This window comes from Bufo bufo, chromosome 9 (genome assembly GCF_905171765.1).
Source record: "Bufo bufo chromosome 9, aBufBuf1.1, whole genome shotgun sequence".
NCBI classification, from domain to species: domain Eukaryota; kingdom Metazoa; phylum Chordata; class Amphibia; order Anura; family Bufonidae; genus Bufo; species Bufo bufo.
Genome location: NC_053397.1, coordinates 158937105 through 158962795, shown reverse-complemented (window position 1 = coordinate 158962795; position 25691 = coordinate 158937105). Strand labels below are relative to the sequence as shown.

At 43.7% G+C, this 25691-nt stretch overlaps 1 protein-coding gene across 2 annotated transcripts in view; it reads right to left on the bottom strand.

Moving 5' to 3' along the window:
• Window positions 1–25691, bottom strand: part of MGAT3 (beta-1,4-mannosyl-glycoprotein 4-beta-N-acetylglucosaminyltransferase) — an 88584-nt gene that overhangs the window by 41821 nt on the left and 21072 nt on the right. Inside the window, exon 1 of one of the 2 annotated variants that reach the window (XM_040406941.1) lies at window positions 10672–10773. The exons of the other annotated variant lie outside the window; for it this stretch is intronic. The gene's annotated coding sequence lies outside the window, so the exon portion shown is untranslated. Of the gene's footprint in view, window positions 1–10671; window positions 10774–25691 lie in introns of those variants that run through there. 2 annotated transcript variants of the gene reach the window in all.

Sequence of the window (25691 nt, the reverse complement as noted above, 5' to 3'; positions counted from 1 at the left end):
AAAGGAGACGGGCCTGGCAGCCAGCCCCCTTCCCTGCCATGTTCCCTTTTTTAGACCTGCCGTGATCGGGGAAAGTCGCAGATTGCGACACAAATCTGCGATAGATACATACACCGAAAAAACTGGCGTATATCAATTCGAAAATCACCCCCAAAAAAGTGCAATTTTTGGTGCAAGTGATGTTTTACGGGACCTTCCACCTGGCTCATTTTACAGCATGCGCCCACCGCATCCTGCTTGTGTAGATTTATTTTTCTGGTGCACAGAACTTCTGACGATGAACTAAATTATTACCTGAATGAATTACAAAATGCCAATCTTAAAGCATTCCCCCACTGTATACACACACACACATTACATATAGAGAACGCAAATCCCTTGTTTAAAACCTTGATAATTCAGAAAAGACGTACTAGGTTTCTTCTGTCAGTTTCCAGGTCATCCTGTTCTTGGCACTGAATTTATATATTCCTTAAAGAGGACCTTTCACCGATCCTGACATTGTGAACAAAGTATCATGACATATACAGCGGCGCCCAGGGATCTCACTGCACTTACTATTGTCCCTGGGCGCCGCTCTGTTCTCCCGTTATGTCCTCCGGTATGTTCGGGGACTTGGTTATAGTAGGCGGAGTCTGCCCTTGTTCTGCTGGGCATCTCCTTCTCCTAGGCTGTAGCGCTGGCCAATTGCAGCACTCAGCTCATAGCCTAGGAGAAGGAGACGCCCAGCAGAACAAGGACAGACTCCGCCTACTATAACCAAGTCCCCTAAGTCTCCGCCTACTATAACCAAGTCCCCGAACATACCGGAGGGCATAGCGGGAGAACGGAGCGGCACCCTGGGATAATAGTAAGTGCAGTGAGATCCCTGGGCGCCGCTGTATACGTCATGATACTTAGTTCACAATGTCAGGATCGGTGAAAGGTCCTCTCAGGCTTTACGACAACTTCTACTCCATAACCTTCACCAAATTTATGTTGTGAGACAGAAGCATCACAAAGCAATCTTCATTTCTTGGCTGAAGAGAGGTTCATTATAAGTTTATATACTGTACACAATGTACCAAATCTCAGTGAAATAACAATTTCGCCCTGTATACCAAATAAAAATGAAGTAAAAGGAAATGCAGTCCCATTCTGGAGGATGCAGATATAGAGCAGGAGGATCTGAGCAGCCTGATCTACAGAATAGATTCAAAAGAATCTGTTATTTATTGATCTAAATCTCTGCTCTTTTTGACCATAAGAGTCCGGTGGGCAGTTCTATTCAGTAACTAATTGCCTTCCCAGTATCAATTGACACACAGACATAGCTATCAGTCACTGATTAAGCCTCTGATGACTTTTCCAAAGTGGCACAATAAGTGAGAGGGTTTAGCAGAGGGGGTGGGGCCTCCCATTGACAGATTTACTATTTGTGCCAAAAATCAGTACAAATTCCAGCACAAGTCTACACCTGCTCATAGCACACACAGACTGGGGGGGGGGGGGATTTTCCAAGACCAGTGCTTTCTGCACCGGTCTTGATATCCCCTGCGCCGCCTTGACATGACATGACCACGCCGCCTTTCCCGCCTCCGACATGCCCCCTTAAGTTTTAGTGTCGAGGGAAGCGTAAAAGCAGAGAGATGAACAATTTTTTTTTAAAGTCACAAACACATAGCTAGCGACTTTTTAACGCTACTTTTCAGGGGCAAGGAAAAGGATAAATTTCCCCCTATATATTTCAATTTGCTGACATGAACACCAGTGGCTTCTCAAACAGCTAATCGGCAGGTTTCCTGGGTGTTCAGACCCCCAGCGATTAGATACTGATGACCTATTCACGGGATATTGGAAAACTCTTTTAATCCCATTCACAAACATAATGTTTCTCATTTAAATCAAGAAGTTCTATTTCCAGATCATCCCTCATGACAGCACCACAGGAGGTTGTTCCCCTTTGACCTTCTTGGGACAGTAAACAGAGAGGTTAAAAAGGTTCCTCCCACCTCCACCCACCAGTGTTTTTCATGTCCCTACAGGGGATAGACGCAGAGAGGTTTCCTGTTCTAGGGTTGAAGAGATTCTACAAGAACCTTTAGGGCCTAAGGCTGGGACTAGGATCGGGGGTTGTTCGGCCTCTCCTTCCAGACCTCGAATAGCCTTGGTAACACCTCCCGGGGAAGAGGTCCCTTAGCAGCCCAGAACTCACCTGGCGGAGTCTGAGCCTATAGGTGGGTTCTCTGATGGCCTGGGTTCGATCGGTGGGTTCATCCTCATCCTTCCTACCCTATAAAGAGCCATGCCAGTAAACCCCTTATGTGGGTCCCTCTGGCTTGCTACTAACCCTGATGAGTGGGTAATGCAGCTGGTGGTTACCTCACTATGGACAGCTATGGGTTTATGGAGCTTAGATCTGCTGTTCCTTAATGGAGTTCAGCAGGATCGCACCTGAAACAGTCAGCAGCTGGATGGGGCCTTGTCTCCTTACCAATGTTCCGTATGCAAGTGTTGACAGACGCTGCATGACAATATTGGTGCTTGCTTTGGCAGCACATACACCAAGACTGGTAAGTAAACCATGCTAACTATTTGTCAGGTAAGTAAACCATGCATGTGTTTAACCAGCTGGATTGCCTCAACACTTCTAATTACTTTAATTGAGAATCTGTGTGTGGCTCTAAATGGGGAGCTCAGGCGATAGTAGCATCCCCGTTTCTTTAAGGAGGACTGAATGTGGAGGTGCATTTAATTGACAAGTTGACATTTAGTGAAATCACTTATCCTGGAGGTTGATATACCAATTTATTGCCATAGAAGGGATAGCTGTAATCCCTACAAGAAGAATTCCCAGCCAGGATGGTGCTACCTCCCATTATAACAGGTCTGGGTAGGATCTTTACTAAATTTCAGTGCTCTAGTCACACTAATGTTCCTTAACTTTAGGCTGACCCACACTATCTCCAGGTGTAGAGTATACTATACCCTATAAATCACATGGCCGCTACACATATGTCTTGTACTCCTTGAATTACATACAATTTCTATTAATATTGTCCACATTGTCCCTGGAGGAATGTAGCTCCAATACAGCTTTGCGCTAAACTATATATCGTAAATAGGCACCGTAGGCTACTCCTGTCACACTGGGTCCTTATCAGAGGTCTTCACCTTAGGACCCCTTTAGCTTTAACTTAACTTCCTGCCTCCTACCTGGTTACTTTTATGTTTTATGACACAATTAGGAGGCCAGAGTCGACAGGCCACCACCCGGAAGCAGCAAGTGGAGGCACGCCAGGCACAGAGGCCATAAAGGCGGCACGCCAGGCACAGAGGCCATGAGGCGGCATGCCAGGAACAGAGGCCATAAAGGCGGCACGCCAGGCACAGAGTTAATTTTTCCTAGATAAAGAATCAAGCCTGAGAGATTTAAGTCTGTGATTTAAGATCTATGTGGGGCTGACGACACGTTAAAAAGCGAATTCGTGAACATGTACTGGGTATTACAGCGGCAGCTGACATTACGGATGATGACCTCCTTACGACAATACCAAGACATTTTAAAGAAGTACATGGTTGCAATGGTTCTCTGTTGAGGTTTAGGGGAATTGACCATGTCAAAATATCCCCTAGGGCAGTGGTCGGCAAGCCACGGCCCGCGAGCCACATGCGGCTCTTTTTATCCTTGAATGCGGCTCTTTGGTGCGGGCTGGCGGGTGGGCGGCCGCGCAGCCATATCGCGCCGCTCAAGCTTGCAAAATGTCCGTCATGCGCCTCCTGCCCCGTCTGTCTGCTCCTTCCACTTTATGAATGAAGCAGGCAGGCGGGGCAGGAGGCGCATGACGGAGGGTGAGATGTCACGCTGCGCACAGCAGCAGAAGGGCGGGCAGCGGCGGACTTTCTGCAGAACACCGGCCATGTGAGGAGTGGTGAAGAGGCCGCCGCTCAGGTCCAGGAGGAGCAAAATGTCCTGCAGCAGAAAGGTAGGAGCTGCCCCCGGTGTGTGCACAGCGCCAGGCACTGCACCGGCCCCGCCGCAAGTGTCCCTGCCTCCTCCCTTCCCCCCACTAATACATTACTTTACTTACTGGAGGGCACTTATGGGGGGATATCTGTGGAGGGCACTTATGGGGGGATATCTGTGGAGGGCACTTATGGGGGGATATCTGTGGAGGGCACTTATGGGGGGATATCTGTGGAGGGCACTTATGGGGGGATATCTGTGGAGGGCACTTATGGGGGGATATCTGTGGAGGGCACTTATGGGGGGATATCTGTGGAGGGCACTTATGGGGGATATCTGTGGAGGGCACTTATATAGCATCTTATGCTATATATGTGTCATCCACAGATATCCCCCATAAGTGCGCCCTCCACAGATATCCCCCATAAGTGCGTCATCCACAGATATCCCCCATAAGTGCGTCATCCACAGATATCCCCCATAAGTGCATCATCCACATTACATCCACATCTGCAGACAAGTTTAATAAAAGTAAAAAATGATAAAGATAAAATGAAATAATAATCAAGATCCAAATAAAAGAAAGTACATATAAAAGTATGTAAAAACACTCTGGGCTCATGCCAACGAATGTAAGGGCGCCGTGCCTGTGCTCTGGACCGCAAATAGCGGTCCGTCCGCAATGCACGGACACAGACCATGGGGCAGCTGCATAAGGATCGCGGACCCATTCACTTGAATAGGGTTCGCGATCCGCATCCGACTGCCCGCACCGCTAAAAAGTAGCGCATGCTGAAGTGAATGGGTCCATGATGCAGGCTGCACACGGCCGTGTGCAGCCCGCATCATGGACCCATTCACTTAAATGGGTCCAGGATCGGGGATATGAGTGCTACAGTGTGCTTCCGTGGTGCTTCTGGCTGTGCCTCCGCACCGCGAAAAAGTAGTGCATGCGCTACTTTTTTGCGGTGCGGAGGCACAGCCAGAAGCACTCTGTAGCACTCATATTCCGGATCCTGGACCCATTGAAGTGAATGGGTCCTTGATGCGGGCTGCACACGGCCAGTGCCCGTGTATTGCGGACCCGCCGTATGCGACCTGCAATATGGCAACGGCGGGCACACGGTCGTGTGCATGAGCCCTAATAGTCCTCACTGGTACTGTTGACGCAATATTTTAGGTTTTAAAAATGTGGCTCTCCAAAGAAATTTCAATCGTGGTTTTGGCGATATTTGGCTCAGTTGAAAAAAAAAGGTTGCCCACCACTGCCCTAGGGGAGGTAATTGGAAGAGGATTCTCGCCCAACGTGAATCCCGATGGATCTTCACCCTCAACTCCATTGCACCACATGGACTAAATGACTATAATAGTTTTGTGCCTTTCTTCTAGACTCCCTTGTGTTGCGCTCACCGGGTTCCGGACATTCACTAGGTGAGTTTTTAGCAGTATGTTTTTATTGTCTGCATTATTTGTTTTTATCAGTTCTAGTGTTATGTCTGGTTACCTGCTTTTGTCCCTAACCCTCTGTTTAGTCTCTCTAGATTCTGTGGCTCATATAATGTGTCTTTGGGGTAGCACCACCACGTGCCGACCTGATGTATGGATAGTCTGCGTGGAGTTGTAAACCTTTATGGACATTACATGGTTGTATACATACAGGATGTACAAATTACTAGTCCTGTATGGGACCCTTTAAGATGTATGGCGAGGGTTGAAGTATATACATATTGGCTGGGCCATACCGGGCTCAGACCACCACGATTGTGATGCCAAGCAGGTGGTAATTGAAGATTAGATACGTGAAATTTCAGTTGATGTACTAGGCATCTTTTGGCCTAGGGTGTATTAATTTTACAGTGGATGCATAAATGTATGTAATGTCTTTGTTGCGTATATATATATATATATATATATATATATATGATATTTTATCAATATATTTTATTTATTTTGCATGGCACTTTCACACCGCACACTTTCACTTCACATTTTTTGCACAGTATTATTATAAGATTATTCACTTGCTATGGCTTGATGGGTTTTCTAATTAAACCCCCTATTTTCATGTCTAATATTCATCTTTAATATTGGTTTATTAATTATTCAGTGGTTGAATCATGATTTTTGTAATATGAACTAGGATCATGGGTAGATACATTGTGTAATCATGGTTGAGGACTGTAATCATGGTTATTTATTTATTATGTGTCATGTATTTTTATTATGCATCACTTTTGTAATTTATTAATTTTGTATCATTTATATTTTCAAAATATTTTTCATTTTTTCATTATGTATTCAGTGGTTGAATCATGATTTTTGTAACGTGAACTATGACTGCGGGTAGATATATTGTTGAATCATGGCTATTATGGGTCATGTAGACTTTTATATATCATGTCTGGAAATCTATTATGTTATTCACAGAGTTATGATTCTGATCATGGGTATATACACTTTACAATGATTATTTATTCACCATGTTTAATATTTCATATATATTACACTGTATATTTAGTGATTATATATATTGCTATGACAAATTCTTTGTATACGGAGAACGTAACGGCATTATTGTATTAGTTATGAAGAAACTAGTTTGCCCTCCTAGTATTGGGGTTTCACCTGACCTCCATATCTGCCCATCTGTGGTAAGCCACACGCACAGATGAGCAGGTGAGATATGCTTCAGTTACCCGTCTACTGGTTGCTTGTATATGGTTGCTTGGCAACCGCGGGGCTCCGGTCACGTGGTTAGCTGGGGTGCGTCATCCCCACTTCCGGCCTTCTGTGCAGGGCTGTTGTGGTGCGGGGTGGGGCTGGCTCATCCCTGCGACTGGTGATCCAGCCAATACGCAGGCGCGGTTATGACGGCACGTATGCTGAGGGCCGGCAGAGGGATAACGTCAGCATCTCGCAGGTGCGGCATGTTAGGTGTAGGATGGCCGCACCTGATTGGGTTAAAGAGAGAGAGGGTTTGGATATAAAGTGTGGGACGAATGGCAGGTTCATTGTGCCCTGTGATAAAGCCAGAGAGCGAAACGGTCGTCAGGTTGCTCCCCCTAGCCAGGTTGGTTATTTCATTGTTATGTACTTTATATGCCCTTAATGCTGCTTGTGGGTTCACCGGTGCCTTAACTGTACTGCATACTATTTATGCTCCAGGGTCTCCTCAGTTTCCTAGATTGGCAACCCTTACCTGGGATGAGGTAGAGCCTCCACTGAGGTGACCCATTTGGGAGTTTCTTGATTTATTATTTATTTTTTGATCAGATTTTTCTGATATTTCTAGTGTGCTTGTTACGGTTTCCAGTGTACCACACGGGCAGTGGCAACTTGTTACAATCATGCACTGATATATATACCGGCTATGGGGGGAATTTTCATCCACACTTGTCTGTATTTCCCTTCTGGGTTTTAAACCTTGTATTTAACCACCTCAGCCCCCAGTGCTTAAACACCCTTAATGACCAGACCACTTTTTACACTTCTGCACTACCCTACTTTCACCGTTTATTGCTCGGTCATGCAACTTACCACCCAAATGAATTTTACCTCCTTTTCTTCTCACTAATAGAGCTTTCATTTGGTGGTATTTTATTGCTGCTGACATTTTTTTTCTTTTTTTGTTATTAATCGAAATTTAACAAAATTTTTGCAAAAAAAAAAAAAGACATTTTTCACTTTCAGTTGCAATATATATTTTTTTTTTAAACGACAACTATATATAAATTGTTCTACATGTCTTTGATAAAAAAAAATGTTTGGGTAAAAACAAAATGGTTTGGGTAAAAGTTATAGCGTTTACAAACTATGGTACAAAAATGTGAATTTACGCTTTTCGAAGCAGCTATGACTTTCTGAGCACCTGTCATGTTTCCTGAGGTTCTACAGGTAGAAAAACCCCACAAATAACCCCATTTTGGAAAGTAGACACCCTAAGGTATTCGCTGATGGGCATAGTGAGTTCATAGAACTTTTTATTTTTTGTCACAAGTTAGCGGAAAATGATGACACACATCTGGTATCTCCGTACTCAGGAGAAGTTGGGCAATGTGTTTTGGGGTGTCATTTTACATATACCCATGCTGGGTGAGAGAAATATCTCGGTCAAATGCCAACTTTGTATAAAAAAAAAAATGGAAAAAAAGTTGTCTTTTAGAGAGATTTCTCTCACTCAGCATGGGTATATTTAAAATGACACCCCAAAACACATTGCCCAACTTCTCCTGAGTACGGCGATACCCCACAAGTGACCCCATTTTGGAAAGAAGACACCCCAAGGTATTTCGTGATGGGCATAGTGAGTTCATGGAAGTTTTTATTTTTTGTCACAAGTTAGTGGAATATGAGACTTTGTAAGAAAAAAAATCAAAAATAAAAAAAAATCATAATTTTCGGCTAACTTGTGACAAAAATTAAAAAATTATAGGAACTCACCATGCCCCTCACGGAATACCTTGGGGTGTCTTCTTTCCAAAATAGGGTCACTTGTGGGGTAGTTATACTGCCCTGGCATTTTAGGGGCCCTAATGTGTGGGAAGTAGTTTGAAATCAAAATGTGTAAAAAATGCCCTGTGAAATCCGAAAGGTGCTCTTTGGAATGTGGGCCCATTTGCCCATCTAGGCTGCAAAAAAGTGTCACACATCTGGTATCGCCGTACTCAGAAGAAGTAGGGCAATGTGTTTTGGGGTGTCTATTTACACATACCCATGCTGGGTGAGAGAAATATCTCGGCAAAAGACAACTTTTCCCATTTTATTTATACAAAGTTGGCATTTGACCGAGATATTTATCTCACCCAGCATGGGTATATGTAAAAAGACACCCCAAAACACATTGCCCAACTTCTCTTGAGTACGGCGATACCACATGTGTGACACTTTTCTGCAGCCTAGATGCGCAAAGGGGCCCAAATTCATTTTAGGAGGGCATTTTTAGACATTTGGATCCCAGACTACTTCTCACGCTTTAGGGCCCCTAAAATGCCAGGGCAGTATAAATACCCCACATGTGACCCCATTTTGGAAAGAAGACACCCCAAGGTATTCAATGAGGGGCATGGCGAGTTCATAAAAGATTTTTTTTTTGGCACAAGTTAGCGGAAATTTATTTATTTATTTTTTTCTCACAAAGTCTCCCTTTCCGCTAACTTGGGACAAAAAGTTCAATCTTTCATGGACTCAATATGCCCCTCAGCGAATACCTTGGGGTGTCTTCTTTCCAAAATGGGGTCACATGTGGGGTATTTATACTGCCCTGGCATTTTAGGGACCCTAAAGCATGAGAAGAAGTCTGGAATATAAATGTCTAAAAATTTTTACGCATTTTGATTCCGTGAGGGGTATGGTGAGTTCATGTGAGATTTTATTTTTTTGTCACAAGTTAGTGGAATATGAGACTTTGTAAGAAAAAACAAAAAAAAAAATAAATCTATTTCCGCTAACTTGTGCCAAAAAAATGTCTGAATGGAGCCTTACAGGGGGGTGATCAATGACAGGGGGGTGATCAGGGAGTCTATATGGGGTGATCACCCCCCTGTAAGGCTCCATTCAGACGTCCGTATGTGTTTTACGGATCCATGGATCGGATCCGCAAAACACATACGGACGTCTGAATGGAGGCTTACAGGGGGGTGATCAGGGAGTCTATATGGGGTGATCAGGGGTTAATTAGGGGTTAATAAGTGACAGGGGGGGGTGTAGTGTAGTGTGGTGCTAATTATTACAGAGCTGCCCGTGTCCTCTGGTGGTCGATCCAAGCAAAAGGGACCACCAGAGGACCATGTAGCAGGTATATTAGACGCGGTTATCAAAACAGCGTCTAATATACCTGTTAGGGGTTAAAAAAAAATATATAAAAAAAAAATATATAAAAAAAAAATATATAAAAAAAATAAAATCGCATCTACAACCTGCCAGCGAATAATCGCCGCTGGCAGGCTGTAGATCCACTCGCTTACCTGCAGTTCCTGTGAACTCGCGCGCGTTCACAGGAAATCTCGCGTCTCGCGAGATGACGCATAGATGCGTGACTCTGCCTGGGTGAGCCGCCTCCGGAACGCGATCCTGCGTTAGGCGGTCCGGAGGCGGTTAATGTATTGTACTTTTTGCATATATGTTTAATAAAATTTTTATATGAACATCACCGCTGGCGTGCTGTGCATCTATATCTATAGGAGTTTGTAAGTTTGTGACCTTGTCAATTAAATGAACCTCCACATTCAGTCCTCATTAAAGAAACAGGGGATGCTACTATCGCCTGAGCTCCCCATTTAGAGCCACACACAGATTCTCAATTAAAGTAATTAGAAGTGTTGAGGCAATCCAGCTGGTTAAACACATGCATGGTTTACTTACCTGACAAATAGTTAGCATGGTTTACTTACCAGTCTTGGAGTATGTGCTGCCAAAGCAAGCACCAATATTGTCATGCAGCATCTGTCAACACTTGCATACGGAGCATTGGTAAGGAGACAAGGCCCCATCCAGCTGCTGACTGTTTCAGGCGCGATCCTGCTGAACTCCATTAAGGAACAGCAGATCTAAGCTCCATAAACCCATAGCTGTCCATAGTGAGGTAACCACCAGCTGCATTACCCACTCATCAGGGTTAGTAGCAAGCCAGAGGGACCCACATAAGGGGTTTACTGGCATGGCTCTTTATAGGGTAGGAAGGATGAGGATGAACCCACCGATCGAACCCAGGCCATCAGAGAACCCACCTATAGGCTCAGACTCCGCCAGGTGAGTTCTGGGCTGCTAAGGGACCTCTTCCCCGAGAGGTGTTACCAAGGCTATTCAAAGTCTGGAAGGAGAGGCCGAACCACCCCGATCCTAGTCCCAGCCTTAGGCCCTAAAGCTTCTTGTAGAATCTCTTCAACCCTAGAACAGGAAACCTCTCTGCGTCTATCCCCTGTAGGGACATGAAAAACACTGGTGGGTGGAGGTGGGAGGAACCTTTTTAACCTCTCTGTTTACTGTCCCAAGAAGGTCAAAGGGGAACAACCTCCTGTGGTGCTGTCATGAGGGATGATCTGGAAATAGAACTTCTTGATTTAAATGAGAAACATTATGTTTGTGAATGGGATTAAAAGAGTTTTCCAATATCCCGTGAATAGGTCATCAGTATCTAATCGCTGGAGGTCTGAACACCCGGGAAACCTGCCGATTAGGTGTTTGAGAAGCCACTGGTGTTCATGTCAGCACCCTGGCTTCCTCTGTGCTTACCAAGCACAGCACCGTACATTGTATAGTGTCTGCGCTTGGTATCGCGCTCAGCCCTATTCACTTTTGTGGGGCTGAGCTGCTCCTAGGCCAATGAATGTGTCATCACTGCGAGTGCCGCTGCCTTCTCAAACAGCTGATTGGCCAGGTGGATAGGTCATCAGTTCTAAAGTCTCAGAAAACCCCTTTAAGCAGCAATACCAGCACAGCTGCTATAAAATGGACAGCACTGTGTTTGGTATAGTATGAAGATGTTGCAGGGCTCATCCAGGTGCTACAGCTAAATTGGGGTGTGGTGCCTGGAGTTGCATCCCCACCTATAAGATATTGATGGTCAACAATATTTAAATTCCTGGAAAATCCCTTTAGCTGCTCTGTGTAGATCGTTCAGGAGTTATATCAAAACTGCTCTGGCACTGTCCACTTGACTGCCCATGTGCCACATTAGGTCATCATTGATTACTGTGAACAGCTGGCGCTCAGCTGATATATAAAGCCAAATCCTCTAGTACAAAGCATGTGTGTACAAAGTTCTGAGGTTCTACAATAGTTCCTATACACAAAATAACAATGAAAAATACCTGATGGAACCACGTCCTATTTTACTACTACTGGTAAAACTGAAATCCCACCTTATTACAGAGTAAGTAAATGGAAATGACTGACATCTGAGAACATGTCTGCTCATGTATGTGTAACATATCATTTCCAACTTAACTTCTTACAATGCATTCTCTTATAAGGTGAGGCTAGAAAATCAGACATTTTTTTTTTTGGTGTGCTGAAAAAAGAAGCACCCGACCCTATCTTGCCACTGGTGGCCACACACTGATTAGCCTCATTGAGTAGTAGGACTAATCAGCATGCAGATCCACCGTAGAAATTGCAGCGGAAATCCAAGCCTGAATACTTCCGATGCATATTTGACCATGTGGACATATCCTTAGAGGTGATCTCAGACTTGGCACAACATTTATCCCTTCCAAGAACTTTACAAAGGAGCAGGGGAAATTCATTAAGTGTGGAGGAAAGGCAATTTAGATGTCAGTACAGGAAAGGATTCTTTACAGTTGCAGTAGTCAAACTATGGAATATCCTACCCCAATGGTAGATGGTTAATGACATAGAAGGTTAGAGAGGATCTAACAATTACTCTGATTAGCTATAATTGATGAAGAAAGGGAATATTAATATATTTTAAGTCTGAAGCTACAACTTGGACCTTGGAGCCACACAACCAATCATCTGATGAACAAGCAAATATTCACTGGCCCAGATCTGCTAATGTATCTGCACCAAAAATCTGTCTAAAAAAGTGGCACAAAATGGGGCAATTTGTGCATCTAGGGTTTCTTCACTTTTTCCCGACACACTCAACAAGGGGGAGGGACTTAGTGTAAAGGGGTGGGGCTTTGTGGGAAAGCAAGTGAGCCTAAGATGCTTTATTTTGCACCAAAATACTGGCATAAAAATCGGACTTCAAATAAGCCAAACAATAGTTGGTATAGAGTCAGAGAGAAGTGTCCATCCCCCTGAGCTAAACTTACTCCATTTTTAGGATTCGTAAATCTGGGATGATTGCATCTTCCGGTTTTCAGATGCAGTTTTGAAGCTAAAAGCAGGTACTAAAAAAAAATGCCCGATTTTCGGCAACACATATCCCTGTGTGACCAGGGATGTGCTGCTCATAAATCAATCCTGAATAGTGGAAGCATGATTTCTACTGAAATCATTCTTCCCCCTACATACTTTGAATTGGCCATTGTAATAGGCCAATGTAAATGTGCGCCGATCAACGCGCTTATTGCCGATTGGCGCTTGTCCTGCACTGTAACACGACCCTAAGAAATTTTGCAAAAGGCAGGATTCCTCTTTCACTAGGAAACTAAATATTGCATTTCCCTAATATGATATCGTAATTGCTACCTGAAGAGCATGTTGTCATATGCAGTTTTGAAACAACCACTCATTGAATTAAAAGCTGGTCTTCTAGGCGGTGTTCTTGAAAATGATCAGTATGTACAGTATAATGGAAATAAAAATCTGTCACAGGACATCTGGTTTGAATAAGGTCCAATTTACACAGGCAGATTTTTCTGCTGGTAACAGCCAACTGTATTTGGGTGCCCCCATATGAATGGATTGGCAGGTCGTTCATAGGACTGCCGAAATTTAGCGCTTGGAGAGGAGGTGTGGAGCAGAAGTGTGATTTGCTCTATACTAATAGGGGACTTGGGACCCCTGTTCTTGTTCTAACCGGAATACCCCTTTAAAGCCTCAAACTGTCCACAAAACTTAATTCATCTTTTAAAAAACTTTAGGAGGAAATTTATTGAAACTGATGTAAAGGAAAGCTAGCTTAGTTGCACAAAGCAACCAATCAAATTCTACCTTTCATTTTTCAGAGCTCCTTTGGAAAATGAAATGTAGAATTTGATTGGTTTCTAAGGGAAACTAAGCCAGTTCCTTTGCACTAGTTTGATAAGTCTCCCCCTTTATGTATATTTTCACATCGCTATAGATTAAAGGGCCCTCCAATTCCTGGGCTCAGGTCAACACACACAACCTGTGGAAATGACCACTCAGCCAGTGTTTTGAGCCAAGACTAGAATGTGGAATGTAGCCGGGGGATCGTGAGATAAGTAAATGCTTAAAGGGAACCTGTCACCGGGATTTGATGTATAGAGCTGAGTACATGGGTTGCTAGATGGCCGCTAGCACATCCGCAATACCCAGTCCCCATAGCTCTGTGTGCTTTTATTGTGGAAAAAAAACAATTTGATTCATATGCAAATTACCCTGAGATGTGTCCTGTACGTGAGATGAGTCCAGCGTGAAGGAGCGCAGCACCGCCCCCCGCATCCTCAGAATCTCCTCCTTGCTCCCCGACGCCAGACAGCCAGAGCGCCGTAATCTCGCGATGCGTGAGCTAGCGCTTTCCAGTCAGTGCTAATGCACTCTTACCCTGACGCCCGCATCCTGGACATCCATTCTAACAAGCGGCATAAGTCTGATGAAGGCCAATGTGTGGCCGAAACATCACATTGTACACAGCCGCAATACCAATAAAAAAAATCCTTTTCTTGCAACTCAATTGCTGGCATTCCCATCAAGAATAATATTATTCAGAACAAGATTAAAAGACACGTGTTATGGGCGTGTGGGACATAAAAACTAAATGTTCCCTTGAAGAATAGTCTTCTTGTGTGTAAACTGATATGTGACTAGTCATATAGTCATATTATGTACCACTTCAAAAGAGAAGACTGGTATACCTGGTTAGTACACCTGTGTGATTCATAGCTATGAGCATGGTGTGTCTTCTGCCAGGATCAGCTGGAAAAATTATTTTCCAATTAGAAATCCTTCAGTGATGACTTACATATAACGAGATACAAAACTGCATAGAATTTTAGTAAAACATTAAACCCATACAACCTGTACTTTTATGCACTAAAGGCCCCAGTACACATTATACTATTGTTGGCCGATGCCGATTTTTTTGGGCAGGAACTGAGTCTGTCTAAGGCTACGTTCACACTGGCGTTTTGGCTTTCCGTTTGCGAGATCTGTTCAGGGATCTTACAAGCGGTCCAAAACGGATCAGTTTTGCCCTAATGCATTCTGAATGAAAGAGATCTGCTCAGAATACATCAGTTTGCCTCCGTTCCGTCTCTATTACGCTTTGGAGGCGGATACCAAAACACTGCTTGCAGCGTTTTTGTGCCCGTCTGATGAAACTGAGGTAAACGGATCCGTTCTGACACACAATGTAAGGCCGAATGCACACGGCCGTATTCCGCGGCCGAGAGCGGTCCGTGGTAACACGGCCTGGATTCCTGTTGACAGCAGGAGCGCACGGCGTCATTGGTTGCTATGACGTCGTGCGCTTCATGCTGCCGATGCACTATAGCAATACACTATACGAGTGTATTACTGTAGTGCATCGGCTGCATGAAGCGCACGACGTCATAGCAACCAATGACGCCGTGCGCTCCTGCTGTCAACAGGAATCCAGGCCGTGTTACCACGGACCGCTCTCGGCCGCAGAACATGGCCGTGTGCATTCGGCCTAAGTCAATGGGGACAGATCCGTTTTCTATGACACAATCTAGCACAATAGAGAACGGATCCGTCCTCTATTGACTTTCAATGGTGTTCAAGATGGATCCGTCCTGGCTATGTTAAAATTAATACAAACTGATCCGTTCTGAACGGATGCAGACGGTTGTATTATCTGAACGGATCAGTCTGTGCAGATCCATCACGGATCCGCACCAAACGCGAGTGTGAAAGTAGCCTAATGTGTACGAGGAGCTTCTGACTTTGGCAAAAATCCTGCAGGAAGATCTGCCTCAAAACATCCTCCAAAAAACTCTGGGGGACATTTATCAATGCTTTATGCCACAATTGTGTGCACCATAATTTGCGACTTTTTGGGCTTCTTTGCACATTTCTATAGTGCATAATAAAAGGGGGTGTGGCTTAGATCAACTGCCACATTTACTAAAACGTTACAAGAAAGTTTAGACTGGCATATTCTTATTCATAATCATAGTCATGGGTGCACATCCATAAGGCAAACATAAAAAATAATGGCTGCACACACATAAGCAGTAAAGCTGAGAAATGGGGATCATTCTAAATATAAATATATATATATATATATATATATATATATATATATATATATATATATCTATCTATCTATATATTTATATTTAGAATGATCCCCATTTCTCAGCTTTACTGCTTATGTGTGTGCAGCCATTATTTTTTTATTTACTAAAACGTATCATGTACAGAATGAAGCATTCAAGACACGGTGTCCATATTGGCGTTAACTTGCCGATATACAGTAAAAGTGTATGTAGCACAAATGATAGCAGTGACGATTGCTTGACCCCCAGTTTCAATTAGCTTGTGTAATCTTTATTCAAACAGGAACTGATTGACTTGCTTTATCACTGATCAGTGATAATTACAGCCCTGCACAGAACTGTCTAAAAGAAACCACAGACAACACATAAGGGGATTCTTGTAGTAACTATAGGGGTTGCCCCTGGTCCTGGGTGTTGGAAGGCTATGGAAAGGAAGTGCATATATTTTGGACTAAAATAATTTGTGTTTTATTAAAAATATTCAACCATTTGGACTGTGCAGCTTCTCTGTACCACAATATATGGCAAGCTTTAGAATGGCATTCAATCAAATCCATCAGCCAGGTTTTCTGACCGTTCGATATTCAGCCACCTCTGTGTTCTCCTTAGTTATCGTTGAAGCTCAGTTATGATCACATCAAATTTGTCTTGATCATAATTGAACTTTGATGATCACTCAGGTATCGGCAGGAGGGGCAGCTGACCAAGGTGTCAGGTTCTGTGGTGACTTGACTGTGAAAGCCACTCTGCAGCTTGCAATTTTGAAAATTTTTAATAAAACCCAATTATGTTATTTTTAGCCAAAATACATACATTTAAAAGGGGTTCTGCCCTTTGTTTAAACTGATGATCTATCCTCTGGATAGATCATCAGCATCTGATCGGCAGGGGTCCGACACCCGGGACCCCTGCCGATCAGCTGTTTAAGAAGGCAGTGGCGCTATAGCAGAGCCGCCGGCCTTCTCACTGTTTACTGCAGGCCCAGTGATGTCACGACTAGTATCAACTGGCCTGGACGGGGCTAAGCTCCGTTCACCCCGCCAATCAGTTGCTGATGATCTATCCAGAGGATAGATCATCAATTTAAACAAAGTGCAGAACCCCTTTAAGTAAAAAAAAATAATGCCCTAAATGTGTTCATAATATTTAAAGTGAACCTGTCAGGTGATTTCTGCTGCCCTATCTGAAAGCAGCATGTAAAAAGGACTATGGGAAAATTGCGGTGCTCGAGTCTCCTCCCCGCACGTTATCCACGAAACACACATCCACGATACCTAGCTTTATGTCCCAGTTTGCAGGGTGGACCAGGACACCACTCTCGACATCACAACAGTGCGACCAGGTGGTCGGTTGGATTGCAGCAGATAATGCTTCCAGTCAGTTAAGCACCACCCTGTCTTCCACAAAGTCCAGTCTGAGTAGCCAAGAGTCTGGTCAACAGAATCCTCACCCTGATCCTCCTTCCTCCCACCACGGAGAGTCTTGCCAAACAAGTGATCCCACACTCGGATATTCCGAGGAGCTCTTTTCATCGCCATTCCTTGATTTGGCCCTCTCGCCAAGCCCGCTTGAAGAGGGACATGAGGAGACCTTGTGCACTGATTCCCAAACTCTGAAGCATCCAGAGTCAGAAAAAGAGGACGGTGGGGAACGGCAATTAGTGTTTCTCGAAGTGGATGATAATGATGAGAGAGACAGTTGTCAATAAGTGAGGTTCTTGTTAGGTCAACAAGTCAGGAGGATGACTAGAGTGAGGAAGTGGAAGAGGAGGTGGTGAACGATGAAATCACTGACCCAACCTGGGAAGATGGCAAGCAGAGCGAGGACAGCAGTACAGAGGGGGGGGGGGGGACCACAGCACCGCAACACACTGGAAGAGGCAGTGGAGTGGCAAAAAGGAGAAGGCGGGCCACACCAAACAGGCCCGCAACTGTTCCCGGGAGCACCCCCTTGCTGCAATCTCCCTTGCCAAGGGGTAGGTGTTTCGCAGTCTGGCGCTTTTTTGAGGAAAGTGCGGACAATAAAAGAATTGTCATTTGCAACCTGTGCCGTACCAAAATGAGCAGGGGCGTGATCACTAGCAACCTCACCACCACCAGCATGATCCGCCACATGGCATCAAAGCACCCCAATAGGTGGGCCGAACGCCTGGGTCCACAATCAGTGTCTTTGGGTCACACCACTGCCTGCTCTTCCCCTGTTTTACATGCTGGCCAATCCCCTGTCCAAGACGCAGGCCCGGATGCCTCCCGCCCTGCACCTGGACCTTCGCAAGCACCATTATCTAGCACATCCACTTCTTTGTCCCAAGGCAGCATACAGATATCCATACCCCAGGCCTTTGAACAAGAGCACAAATACCCAGCCACCCGCCCACAGGCCATAGCACTAAATGTTGCCATTTAGGCTTGTAGACACAGAGGCTTGCCGCAGCCTGATGGCAGTTGCCGTCCCCCGTTACTCAGTGCCCAGCCACCAATATTTTTCCCGGTGTGCAGTCCCTGCCTTACACCAGCATGTGTCCTGTAACATAACCCATGCCCTGACCAACGCAGTTATCGGGAAGGTCCATTTCCCTGACGGCACACTGGGTGAATGTTGTGGAGGCCGGGAGCAAGTCCTACCCTAGGATGGCACAGGTGCTACTGACGACAAGGATTGCAGGCCCTACTTCCATCAGGACTTTTGCCACCACCTACATTAGTGGCTGCAATCCCCCCCCCCCCCCCTTCTCCTCCTCCACCACTTCCGAATTCTCATTTTTCAGAACCAGTCAGACATCAATCAGTAGCTGGAAGCAGTGTAGCACCGCAGTGGGGAAGCAGCAACAGGCCGTGCTGAAACTTATTTGCTTAGGTGACAAACAGCACACCACCGCAGAGCTGTGGCAAGGTATAAGGGACCAAACTGAGCTGTGGCTCTCGCCACTCAACCTACAACCAGGCATGGTTGTGTCCAATAATGGCCGTAACTTGGTGGCGGCTTTGGAGCTCGGCAAGCTCACACACATACCATGCCTAGCCCACGTGTTCAACCTAGTGGTTTCAGCGGTTTCTCAAAACCACGCCACGTGTGTGCACATTTCCGAAAGTCATCTACAGCTGCCGCCGGTCTGGCAACGCTGCAGCAGCGCTGGCAATTGCCAGCTCACCAACTGTTGTGCGACGTGAGCACACGCTGGAACTCCACGTTCCACATGTTGGTCAGGCTTTGTGAGCAGCAGAGAGCAGTAGTGGAATACCAGCTGCAATATGGTCGTCTCCTTTACAGTCAGCTTCCGTTCTTCACAAGCGACAAGTGGGCATAGATGTCTGACCTCTGTGAGGTTTTAAGCAACTTTGAGGAATCAACACAGATGGTGAGCGGCGATGCTGCTATTATTAGCGTAACTATCCCACTTCTGCGTCTACTGAAACGCTCGCTGTTCACAATGAAGGCGGACGCTTTGCATGTGGAAGAGGTGGAAATGGGGGAAAGACAGTACACAGGGTGATAGCCAGACCACCCTCAGTTCGTATTCTCAGCGAGAATTGGATGATGAGGAGCAGGAGACTGTTGCCTCCGCTACAGAGGGTAGTACCCATAGCAGGTTTATTCCATCTGTTCAGCGTAGATGGGCCAAAGAGGAGGAAGAGGATGAGGAGATTGAGAGTCATCCTCCTGATAAAGACAGGGAAGTCTTGTCTGTTGGGACTCTGGCACACATGGCTGACTTTATGTTATGCTGCCGTTCCCGTGACCCTCAGGTTATACGCATTTTGGTCAACACTGATTATTGGTTGTTCACCCTTCTCGACCACCGCTACTTCTCATGTCAGCGTCCTCAATGATCCCTCTGTGCCTTACAACTATTGGGTGTCCAAGCTGGACACGTGGCACGAACTGGCCTTGGAGGTGCTGGCCTGCCCTGCCACCAGCATTTTGTCAGAGAGGGTATTTAGTGCTGCTGGGGGCATAATAACTGATAAGCGCATCCGCCTGTCAACTGAAAATGCTGACAGGTGGACTCTTATCAAAATGAACAAGGCCTGGATTTCCCCTGACCTCTCTACTCCACCAGAGGAAAGCGGCTGAACATAAAGGCACTTTAAATGTGGCTTTTATTGTGTATTCAATACACTGTATTCCCATGCACCCCTTCCACCACAAAAAAGGGTATATGGTTCAATCTTCCTTTTCTCATCCTCCTCCATCATATCAACATGCTTATTAGGCTGCCCTCGCTCCTAATGTTTTAGATGGCCAGCTCAACAGCAGACCCTCACCCCAAATTTTTTAGATGGTCACCAGCAGGCCCTTGCTCCTAATGTTTTTGAGGGTCACCAGCAGGCCAATCAATCATAATTTTTCAAGGGTGTGTATGATGCCCTCCTTTATGTGTAATAAAGAGTGTATTGGAGTGCCGGTTCCTTGTAATTTTTGGCAGCCCTTTCACTTAGTGCACAGGCTTTATGAGTGTAGGAGTCCCACTACTTGAATAATTGTACCACAATGTGAATGAGGCCCTCCTTTATGTGATATTACAGGTTGTATCAGAGTGCCTCTTCCTTGTAATTTTTGGCAGCACTTGCACTTTATATACAAGTAAATATACAGGAAAGAATGTTTCCTAACAATTTTTCCTCTAAAATCGATTTTATCTTCGGTTTGGTGCGTATTATTGTCAGTCTGTAAAAGTGGCGCACTACTCGGACAACATCGTTCCCAGCAGCGACCTGGGAGTCCAAGATGCATCCAGACATCCTCCCAATGCTGTTCCCGAACCATTTCAGTGGTGTTTACATCAATTTCTGACCTTTTCCTATGAACCAGACACACTCCCCTCTTCCGAGCACCCGAGCATCCCAAAGTTATCTACTCGAGCACTTTGGTGCTCGATCAACACCAAAACCTATATATCACAGATCTCAGCTTCTTTCCCTCTACTATATGCTGCTCATAGGTACGGCAGCAGAAATCACCTGACAGGTTCGCTTAATGTAGTCTGAAAGGCTCCTCTGCAACATAAGGAGGAAACAGTAGAAACAGCTGTGTGGGGTCTCGTACAAATTTTTCATCAGGGACCAGTAGCTTCAAATTAGGTTCCTGGTCTTGAATCATACAGTGCTTGAGATCTGCTATGTTTTTGCGGATGGATGACAAAGTATTTGGGGTACTGTGTTTAAAGAACAAGATCTGACCGTTGGCAATATATATTGGTAGCTGACACAGTTGAGGGATTTCTGGTCTGTGCATGATAGGAACTGTGCTGTTGCAACACTGGGTTGTTGTAAAGTGTTTGCAAAACAGGAAAAGACATGGTAATTACTAACAGTACAACTGACTAAGTATCTGAGAATCCAGACATTTGCCCTATCACAAATGTCAGGAGAATTTCCTCAACCCCCGCAATGTCTATGTTATAAGCGTTTGCCAAAAATGTGGAATATACTTGTTTTTCTTTTCCTGTTTAGAGACACAGTAAAAAATTGATGACCTTAAAACATTCCTATGTTTTACAGCAGGACGCCAAAGTTATCTGTTAGGCCTCATGCACACGACCATATGTATTTTGCGGTCCGCAAAAAAATGGATCTGCAAAAAAAAAAAAAAAAAAAACAGATGACGTCCGTGTGCAGTCCATATTTTACGGAACAGCTGGCCCCTAATAGAACAGTACTACCCTTGTCCATAATGCAGATAATTATTTTTGGAAATACGGACATACAGAAACTGAACGGACGCGACAAGAAAATACGTTCGTGTGCATGAGCTCTTATGCAGATTATGGATCACAAATTATAGCCAATACACCAAAAAAAAAAAAAAAAAAAAAAGAAGAAAAAAAATTTACTGAAAGATATATTCTTTCTGCGTCCCAGGAAATCCCCTATTTCCCCTCTTGCCCACAAAACTATGACCAAATCTGGATTGCACAATGTTGAGTGGATCCACATAGTTACATAGTTCATACGGTTAATAAAAGACAAACGTCCATCAAGTTCAACCAAGGGATAGGTGGGGATGCGAATCCCAGAAGGAATTGAGACTCAGATTTTTACACGTTTTCATAAGCATTTATGTTTTTTACTTTTAAGAATTAGTCTAAACCCTTTTTAAAACTGTCCACTGTTCCTGCTGTGACCACGTACTGAGGAAGTCTATTCCACAGATTTACAGTTCTTACAGTAAAGAAGCTTTGACGCTTCTTCAGTCGGATGCAGTGTGTTTTGGAGATGCCCCAAGCAACATATCTATTGGCATAATGTAACAGATATAATTAATAGAATATTAGAATAGAATATTAATCTTAATTTATGTCCCTGGTTATTGGGCCTTGATAGGCAAAGTCAAATTAGTATGGAAAAAAATAATAAACTCCTATATTTTGCCAGGAGGGAGATTTTGAAGAATTTTTGAAGAGTTGGATTTCTAACCACTGGTTTGCGATATCTTGGAAGCGGTCTGCTACATTACAATTAAAACTGGAAAAACTTTTGGCAAAGTTTCCAAAGGACTTGTGAAAAATGAAAGGAGGAATCTGATTGGTTGCCATGGGCAACTAAGCCAGTTCTACTTTACACCAGTTTGATAAATCTCATCCAATATCTTTAAAATTTTAGACATATTGGGAAATCTTAATACAATATGATGTGGGAAGCTAAAAAATGAAAACAAAATAGTCTTTATTCAAACTATTAACTATAAAATGCTGCTCATATGGCATCTTTAATCCCCAATTTATAATTAATGGGTTGTCTCACTTCAGCAAATGGCATTTATCATGTACAGGCGTTCCAGGGTTATATATTGGAGGCAAGCACTGGGGGTTCTCAGATGTTATAGCTAAAAATGCATATAATATACTGAGTAATCTGATATTGTAGAAGAATATTAGATTTTATAAATGTACCATATAGTAAGTATCCCCCTGGAATGTAAATACCTTGTTGATGTATTTATTGAATAAAAATGTATTAATAAAACAAAAAAAAAAAAAAAAACACATTGCGATTGTCCATGTTGCCTCCTTTGCTAGCTGGATTCATTTTTCCATCACATTATACACTTCTCGTTTTCGTGGTTAAGACCTTCCTGCAATCCAACAGTGGTGGTCGTGCATGCGGGGTGCTGGGGAGTTTGCATTACGTAGAGTAGATTTTTTTGTTCTCTTTCTGTATTTATACAGGTAAAAATAAAAGTTAAAACAAACAAAAACACAGTCTCTGGGTGTAAAACAACTAGATGCAGCAGGAGCCCTACCCCACCAGGCACTCCAAGCCCCATCCCCTCAGTGAACCAACCGAGAATAACAGGGATCCGGAGGAAATTGGGTTCCCTTTCTATATTCTTCAAGGCTTTGCTACAAGAATATATGTTTATTTTTAGGACTCATTTCTACGTTTGTTGTTCTCTTATGTATTTGCCAGCTTCATGCATCTGCCAGCTTTCGACAAATTAAAAGACATGCTCCGATATACCTAAATTCAAGCCTAGCATATCATACCAATCCCTGTCTGTGGGGATGAGAAGCTCGTCTTCCCTAAAAAAGGAATTCTAAAAAATGGCATTAGCTTTTTCCGGCTTGTCTAGTTTTGCCGAGTTTCAATCGTAAGGGAACATAAAGCTCAAATAAGTTTACACAAGTTTTACAGAAACTAAAAAATACAAGGAATATTAATATTTAATATTAATAATGAATATTAATTTATACAATGTTATTCCTTCGTGCCAGGTTCATTCAGTACTGACAAAATGTCACATATTGGGACTGGATGTAAAAAAAAAATTAATCTCTTCTACTATTTTTAATCTTTTCACCGCAATGGTTTTTACAAAAATGAGCACATGTCCGACAAGGCAGATCTGGGGGAAAGCTTGTACACGTACTATAACAGTCAGTAAATCAACCATATATTATTTTGTACACTTCAGAATGTTTTTTTAAACCAGTGACCTGCCCCCATACAGTATAATGTCTCCTTGTGGCTGCCCCCCATACAGTATAACGTCTCCTTGTGGCTGCCCCCATACAGTATAACGTCTCCTTGTGGCTGCCCCCCATACAGTATAACGTCTCCTTGTGGCTGCCCCAATACAGTATAACGTCTCCTTGTGGCTGCCCCCCATACAGTATAACGTCTCCTTGTGGCTGCCCCCCATACAGTATAACGTCTCCTTGTGGCTGCCCCCCATACAGTATAACGTCTCCTTGTGGCTGCCCCCATACAGTATAACGTCTCCTTGTGGCTGCCCCCATACAGTATAACGTCTCCTTGTGGCCGTCCCCATACAGTGTAACGTCTCCTTGTGGCTGCCCCCATACAGTATAACGTCTCTTTGTGGCCCCCATACAGTATAATGTCTCCTTGGAATGTTATAGTTCTGTTTTTGGGCCTTTTGGTTGGTCAGTGGTCAGAAAATACATGTGTGTGTATTTTATTGTTAAAATTTGTATCGGTAATTGGTATCGGTGAGTACTTAAATAAAAGTATCGGTACTCGTACTCAGTCTTAAAAAAATGATATCGGGACATCCCTAGTTGTTAATATGCGATTATATAAATTTGACCAAAGTGTCCCTTTAACTATGTGACAAAGATAACAATGAGATACATCCAGTATTAAAAAGGAGTCACCAGAAAACGTACTGATAAACCAGACAATGCCTTGTAGGTCTAGCTCAGCTAAATGTAATCAGAGCTTTCACTTAGAAATCCATCTCTTCATTTTGGAGAGAAATGACTATTAATGACTATGACTATTAATACAGATGCAAATAGGCAGTGAGGTGCACCAAGGGTGACTGCATCGTGTGACTTGCAGTATGACAACCTACAGAGTCTGCTGTGTCAGCTGGGTCTCTCTAGTCTATGAGACAAACATTGAGCCTCTCATAGACTTGCACTGAGAGACTGGCTTCAAAGGTCCGCACAGCAGACACTGTAGGACTCGGACAGCCAGAGTGCAGGTCACGAGATGCAACAGAGGACCTAAACTAGAGCTTATTCTTCTGTAATAAATGGTTGGGGGCAACAATAAAAAAAAAAAAAATAATCTTAGAGCTTCTTTATGAAAGTCCACAGAATGTATCAGTTATCTGCTTCTTGCTGACAACTTATATGGCAGCCATTACAGCTCTCAGAAGGGATGTCAGACAACTTTGCCTATTTATGTATCAAATCATCCACAATTTGGTCTTGGACTTTGTAAAAGAAATGGTTGACAACCTTTTGAGTGCTGAAATGGCAGCCATATATTGATGGTCACTGGGTCTTCCCAGAAACAGATGTAAAAAAAAAGGATAAATCAGAATAAGAACTGAAGAAATAAACCCAAAGCCTTTGACTTTAGGTGAATATGTTTAAAAACGCCATTACAATAGTAAAATAATGTCTACTTTATGTTAATGTTCTAATTTTATTTTGTGTTGGTGTCTGCTGCCCCTCTTCAAAGCACTATTCAAACAGGTCTAGTGGATTTATCAAGCAAATTATGGACATAATTCTAAGAGAGCTATTTACCAGGTTAAGCCTCGATCCCTCATTAGTATTGTTTTAGGGTATCTTATAACTAGTATTAAACAAGTGTTTCTAAACGGGCAGTAACAAGACACAAACACTGGAGGGGTATTCCACTTAAACACTTTTATGGCGTGCCAATTAGAAAATTGAGGTTCTAACCTCTGGGACATGCACTAATCCCTAGAAAAATGGTATCCTGTAAGATGGTGTCATGAAAATGAATAGAAGATCCAGGAACAACCAAGCATACTCCTCAAAGGTCCCAGGGACCACTCCCAAATAAACACAATTTTATGGCATGTCTAAATGACGTAGTAAAAATGTGTTTAATTTGAACATGTTAGTACTTGTACGT